The sequence below is a fragment of the Athene noctua genome, chromosome 21, assembly GCF_965140245.1.
Source record: "Athene noctua chromosome 21, bAthNoc1.hap1.1, whole genome shotgun sequence".
Lineage (NCBI taxonomy): Eukaryota > Metazoa > Chordata > Aves > Strigiformes > Strigidae > Athene > Athene noctua.
Window position 1 is genome coordinate 5,043,523 of NC_134057.1, and position 6,685 is coordinate 5,050,207.

Genomic DNA, 6,685 nt, shown 5'->3' on the forward strand with positions numbered 1-6,685 from the left:
TGTTGTTATGCAAAGCAGCTTCCCCCCCCCCCGCCTCACCCCGAAAATGCTGTAGCTGCTCGCTCTGCAAACACCCACAGCATTCCTCCACTTAAACAAATGCAGCAAAAATTTAGCAGCTTCCCTGATGGGTCCAGTTTGCCTGGTGGCCTCATGGCCGTGGTGACCTGGAGCACTAAGCTGCTAGTGTGCTGCTCTGGGAGGGAGGAGTGGGTCTGTGCACAACGCTGCTGTGCTTCGTGCTGTGTTGGAGTCTTCAAGGGCTTGCGGCGGAGGCAGGAGCAGCTCAGAGGATGCTTGGCTGCAAACAGCTGCGGTTCCTCAGACCTATTGTGTATTGCCCAGGATGCTGGATAACGAGATAGTCAGTGTTGTCCCCACCTTATGGCTCAGCAAAGTCACTGACAAATTACTTACCTTAACCTCAGCTGCCTCTGCAGCGAAGCTGTGTACTCAGACCTCCACTGCCTTACCCCTAAGGGCGTCTTCCTCATGCTGGTGCCTTGAGCTGGTCACATTTTGAGATGCAGTTGGGCAGGAGCATCCCAGTACCAGACTTTTGCAGCTCCTTGACCATTTTGCCTTTTTCCCAGTCAGCCTCTCAACATTCTCTTTGCTTCAGGATGAAAACGACAACCCTCCCACATTCAGCAAGCCCTCCTATGTCATAACCGTCGTGGAGGACATCATGGCAGGTACGGGGCATGCTCCTGCTCCTTCTCCAGGCTAGCAGAAGGGCCCTGGGGGGCTTGCAGCAAGAACAGGGTAGGTGATGGATTTTGGGGAGCAAAAGACAGAGACCTTGGCAGAGTTTCATAGACACGAGGTCTGGGGGCTTGTCCCCACTGTGCATGCAAGTGAGGGGATCCCTTGGCCCAGTGACCCATGTGAAGTGGGTGCAGAAGCAGTGTGGGGGGACAAGGCAGCTGGAAAGAGTTGCTCCAGGCTGCGAATGCTTCATCACCGCCCTCGGTTCTGCTTTCCTCAAGGAGCTACGGTGCTGTTTCTCAATGCCACGGATATGGACCGGTCCAGAGAGTATGGGCAGGAGTCGATCATCTACTCCCTGGAGGGCTCCTCACATTTTCGGATAAATGCTCGCTCAGGTGAGCCTCCATACACGCTCTTCCTTTCAGTTCCCTCCCGAATTTCCCCTGGTTTTCTTCCCAATCATTTTTGCTTTCACCCTCACTCCTTCCCTCGTTCTTCCTTCCTCTACCCCAAGCTGCCTGCTTAGGAAACACAAAATTTAAGGGATTTGCCAGATTTCAGCCACCAACACTGGTTCAGTCACCGTGAGAGCTTTGGCAGAGGCATCAGTGGAAGCTCAGCTCTTGGTGGGACTGGCACCTGAGAAAAGGCTTTGGCTGTAGGGGCTTACACTAGCTAAGGAGCTGCTGCCTGCCCTCCCTTGCTGGCATCTTTCAGTTCATTATGGGCAAGAACAAACATAAGGGATCTCAGGCGGTCATTATCCAGGCTCCTGTGGGAAGACACAACATGAAGTTTGCAGGGGCTTGCTGACAAGCTGGCCCTTCCAGGGTCCATCTGTTTCAATTAGAAGAAAGGACCCACTTGTGAAGGATCCTGTCTCTCATTTTGAGTGTACCTTTTTTCACCGGTGCCCCTATTCACCATACGACATCTCTAATCCCCCTCATCTCCTGTGGCTACAGGAGAAATCACGACAACGTCTTTGCTGGACCGGGAGGCCAAATCCGAATACATCCTTATTGTCCGGGCAGTGGATGGAGGTGTGGGCCACCACCAGAAGACAGGCATCGCTATGGTGAGTGTGTGAAGCAGCAGTTCCCATCTCCTTGAGACACTGGTGCCCACCTGGGGCTGCTGTTGGGGAGGGCTTCCCAGGCACCGATGGTCCAGTTCCCCATGCTAGCAGTGTTTCATTTTAGCCGTGTGAATGGGTGAAGAGCGTATGGTGGTGTGTGCCCTCTGAGCTGCCCCCACTGCTGCTCACAGCCCTTGCTGTCTGGGCTGTGTAGACCTTGAAATCAGGCTCCCTTTCCTGGAAAGCCATTCACCCAGGAGCCACTTCACCTTCCAGAGTTTTACATCTCCAGTTGTCCATGCAAAGGTGGTAACAGGTAGCTATATCACCTGCAGCACAGCTCCTTTTGCTCATGCCTCTTAAGAAAATGTTTAATTGGAGAGCCTGCAGGCACACCTAGTTGGTAACTACTATTCACATGCTGCCTGGATCAAGGGTTTCCAACTGCTTTGTGATGCCTGGGCTCCTCAGAAGTTTCTGGTGACCACTGTACTGCAGATTGAAACCTACTGCTTTGCCTTGCCTTTACAGATGTCAGGGAGACCCGTTGTTTGCAAAGAGTTTGTAGAAGTCTTTGAAAATAACAGGAGGTCAGAAGCCAAGGATCCATCTCTCACTGCTCATGGCACCATGTCTGTTTGAACATTTCATAACATTTGGGTGCTCTTGTTCCTGGGATGCTCGGCTGGGTTGCAGAAGAGATGTTCCACGCAACATCTCAAGGTCTTTTCCAACCTAGATGATTCTGTGATTCCATGATTCTGTGCAACAGAGGGTGATGCAGGGAAATATTGTGGTTCTGCTGAGGAGATCCCTAAAATAATTGTCACTACTGCTGATGGCCATCAGGAAGTGTATGATCCGAGTAGCAGACTAGAAGCTCCCTAGGGAGCCTCCCAGAGGCACATGACCGCCTTGGCTGGGCAACAACATGGCCTGTCAGATGCTGGGTTCCCCTTTGAGGCTCCAGATAAGATTATGTTCTCCTAATAGCTTTATTGAAAGGCAAAACAAGGATTTTGCAACACAGATTGCAATTAGGAAAAAGAAATGCATCATGGTTCCTAAAAATTTAAAGAATATTAAAACTCAGTCGGAAGTTGGGTGGCTGATTAAGTTTGTCTGCTGTCGTTAGCAAGGATGTACACCCGGGACTCAGAACTGTTCCCTATAATCACTTTTGATCTGGGAATAAGGGTCCATTCAGGGGCTTTGCAAGGTGATGGACAAGTGCCTGGGGTGCTTGGAGTAGAGGTGGGTCACCAACCTTTCCCAGGGACCATGGTGGTGCCTTGGCTTGTCCCCGAAGACTGTGGTGTCCAGATTTGCCTCTCCGACCACAGGCTGGCCCTAGCAGCCCAGCCTGGTCCAGTGGCAGGACCTGTTTACATGGGAGCAGGGAAGACGCCAGGAGAAGCCCCACCAAGACACCCTTCGTGGGGGTGGCAAGCACCAGGGCTCCCTCCGGCACCTCTTTCCCCCTTCCCTTGAACTGCAGCTCTTCCCTCAGGCACCTTTAGAGATTCACAGGCTGAAACGGGTGATCTGGGGAGGTGAGAGACTCACAGACAATAGGATGCATCCAACAGGCTTGCTACTGTCACTTAGATGCCTTTTCTCACACTGAAAATGAAAATAGGTAACACTTCAGGGCACCATCCTCTCCTGTGCTCTCTTGTCTTTGCACCTTTCATCCCCTGTTACCATACTGTCTCCTGATTTCTAATTTATTCCTTTTTTTTTTTCTTTTTACCAGTCACTCAGTTTTTTCCTTCCTTTCCTGCCATGCTTCTGCTGCACCTTCTCCCCCAGCACTGTGACAGATTTGCATCTCCCCTGCAGTGAAGTAGCTGCTTGAAAACACACCTTTGTGCCCCTGTGGTTGTTTTAACTGCAAGGTAATAAGTGAGCCAAACCGAGGTCAGATATGTCAAGGAACCTTGGCTGTAAAGATGCAGGAGGTTGCTTTTCTGTGGATTTTCCCTCCAAAGGGTGAACACGCATTGTGTACCAATACCACGTTGCTTGCTTGCCCTCTTGCAGGTGAACATCACGCTGCTGGACATCAATGACAACTATCCCACGTGGAAGGATGAGCCATACTTCATTAATCTGGTAGAAATGACCCCTCCCAACTCCGATGTCACCACGGTACGTGCAAGGGAAAGTGGCTGTTGCACTGAAAGCCTCTTCCTTTCACCTGGTGAGGTTGTTACCTGCTTGGCTGGAGCGGGGAGTCACCTCCGAACCGGTGTCACCTCCGAACTGGTGTCATCTCCAGTCAGGCATCATCTTGCAGAAGTCCATTTAAAAGGTTATTTCTGAGCCTCCTTGCCGCTGCCCATCGTGTGTTTCTCCTCTCTGCTGGGATATGGTTTTCTTTCCCCAAATTGTGTGGGTTTTGGCCAAATTCTCCTTTTCTTAGCCTTGTCTGTGACCTCCTTCAAGGACCTCTCTGAAAGACATTGATTTACAGCCTTTCAAGTCCCTCTGGTGAAATAAAAGAGAAGGAGAGAGGGAGGCTTGTACTCCATCATGCCAGGAGAAAAATGACGGGCATGAAACGGAAAATAAATGAGGGAAAAGTGAAGAGAATCCACAAAATCATATAAGGAGGGAGGCTGAGAAAGAAAAGGACTTGGGAGGGGGAAGAAAGGTCTGGCAGCACAGCCTGAGCTAGAGCATGGCAGTTTTCTCTCTTCTGTGCAGCATCAACCCTGCTGCTTGGCGCCTGCTTGAAGTCGTCTTGCCTTTGACATCCCAATTAGTTGCTGGGAAAATAATTATTGTGTCACTGATACGATGTAAATTCAGCTGCGGGACAAGCAGCGGGGGCCGGGGAAGTTACGAGTGTAATGAAGTTGTGTTTTTTTTAATGTAAATGTCCCCTGTAATTAAAAATGTCACAGGGAGAACAATAAAGCACAAAATGTCTGGTGTGGAGGAGAACTCCACCAGTGAATTATTTCCAGCATTTCCGATGTGGCAGCACAAGTTTCTCAGCATGCCTTTTTGTCCCGTTTATTTTATTTTTCTGAAGGGTGCTTGTTTTCTAGCTGGTTTTATTTAAAAGGAGAAAAGTCCGTTTGATTGCTGTGTGCTCGTGTCTCTCTTGCCATGCCATTACCTCCCGGGCTTGCAGGCCAATTTTGGTGAGATTTAACACCGCAGTAGAGGTCTGGAGGGTACAAAATCCCTGCAAGTATCATGAAAATATACAGCTGTGTGGAGAAAGGAGAACTTCTTGCTGCTGCTGGTATGCAGAAGCCTGTCATGGGGGCTCAGCATCATTTTGAGACACTGGTGAATCTACATAGGGATGCACCGTGGGAGTTAATTCCCATCACTCCGCTTTAATTTTTGCTGTTTCTCCGTGGCAGGTGGTGGCCATCGACCCGGACCTTGGGGAGAATGGCACGGTGGTGTACAGCATCCGACCCCCCAACAAGTTCTACAGCCTCAACAGCACCACGGGCAAGATCCGCACCAGTGGCGTCCTGCTGGACCGTGAGAACCCCAATGCCCAGGAGGCCCAGCTCATGCGGAGGATCGTGGTGTCAGTCACCGACTGTAAGCCCAGCTCTGGTCCCTCTCCGCTTTGCCGCGGTGGTTTGTCTTGCTTTGCTGTAGCTAGAAATCGCTGGGGCTCAGGTTGCACAAGCATCGTCCTCCCCACCCTCCACTTTCCCTCTCTGATGGTTTTCACTTGTTGAGTTGAACTTTTCTCAGCCTGATTTTTTCTTTATGAGGAAGTTTCTTTTTTTTTCCTGTTTTGAGCATAAGTTGCAAAATTGTTTTTGAGGTTGCAAAATGAGAGTAGGTTAAAACCTGCTGCTAAAACAAACCAGAAACCTTCATAATGCAAGTGCAGTTATTTCTGTAGCAGCCCTGACAAAGAGCCTGGGAAGCAGTTAACTCCCCCTCTTCTCAGTCTGGCTCTACCAGTATCTAGGAAAGTCAACTGAGCAGGTAGGGGGTAAAGAGCTGATCAAGTGGTGAAATCTATTTTTCTCTGGAAAGAGAATCTTAGGGAAACATTTTTAGGAGAAAAGGTAGAGCTATGAAGACAATTTTCTATTATCCAGCCTGTTTCCAAGAGCCAGGGGTCACACTTACCTCTGCCCCCTTCTATTTTTGCATCACCTCTGCACTGTGCTAAAGCCATCATCCCATCCATCCTGCCAGAAAGAAAATAACCACAGACTGGTGTTGCTCTTGTTTTTCAGCTGCACGCACAGGTAGCCATTGGTCTGCCTCGCATGCCTGCTGCCAGGGAGAGATTTCCCCTGCCAGGAGGCTCTCTGTTAGCCTAATGGGCTGCAGTGCAAGGGGTAACATGAACAGCTCAATGCTTTGAGGGCCCAGCCCCATCCTGCACAGGGAGGGAGGGCTCCTTTTTAGGGGAGAGGGATGGAAACAGCTCGAGGCATTAACCTTGAGCCCCCATTCCTGGCCTCTGCAGGCGGGAGGCCACCCCTGCGAGCTACCAGCAGTGCCACGGTTTTCGTCAACCTGTTGGACCTGAACGACAATGACCCCACTTTCCAAAACCTGCCCTTCGTCGCCGAGATCGCTGAGGGCCTTCCGGCAGGCTCCTCTGTCTTCCAGGTGAGTGTGCCCCATCGCCACCATGCCCCGCACTGGGAGCTGCTGCTGCTGCTGTCGCTGCCATCACTTCTGCAAAGCAGGCTGGAAATACATCCCCTGCATCCTCTCCATCCAATGCGACTGGGGGGATGCAGGAGGGGCTGTGGCATCCCAACCCGTGTGCTTGCTTCTGGCAGGGGGGATGCTCCAAGGCCCCTTTGTTTCATCTCAGCATCCCCGGGGGCAAAGAAACACTCAGGGTTTATGTACTATGTTTTTCATCATCAGGAGATGATGGGGCTGCCCCAT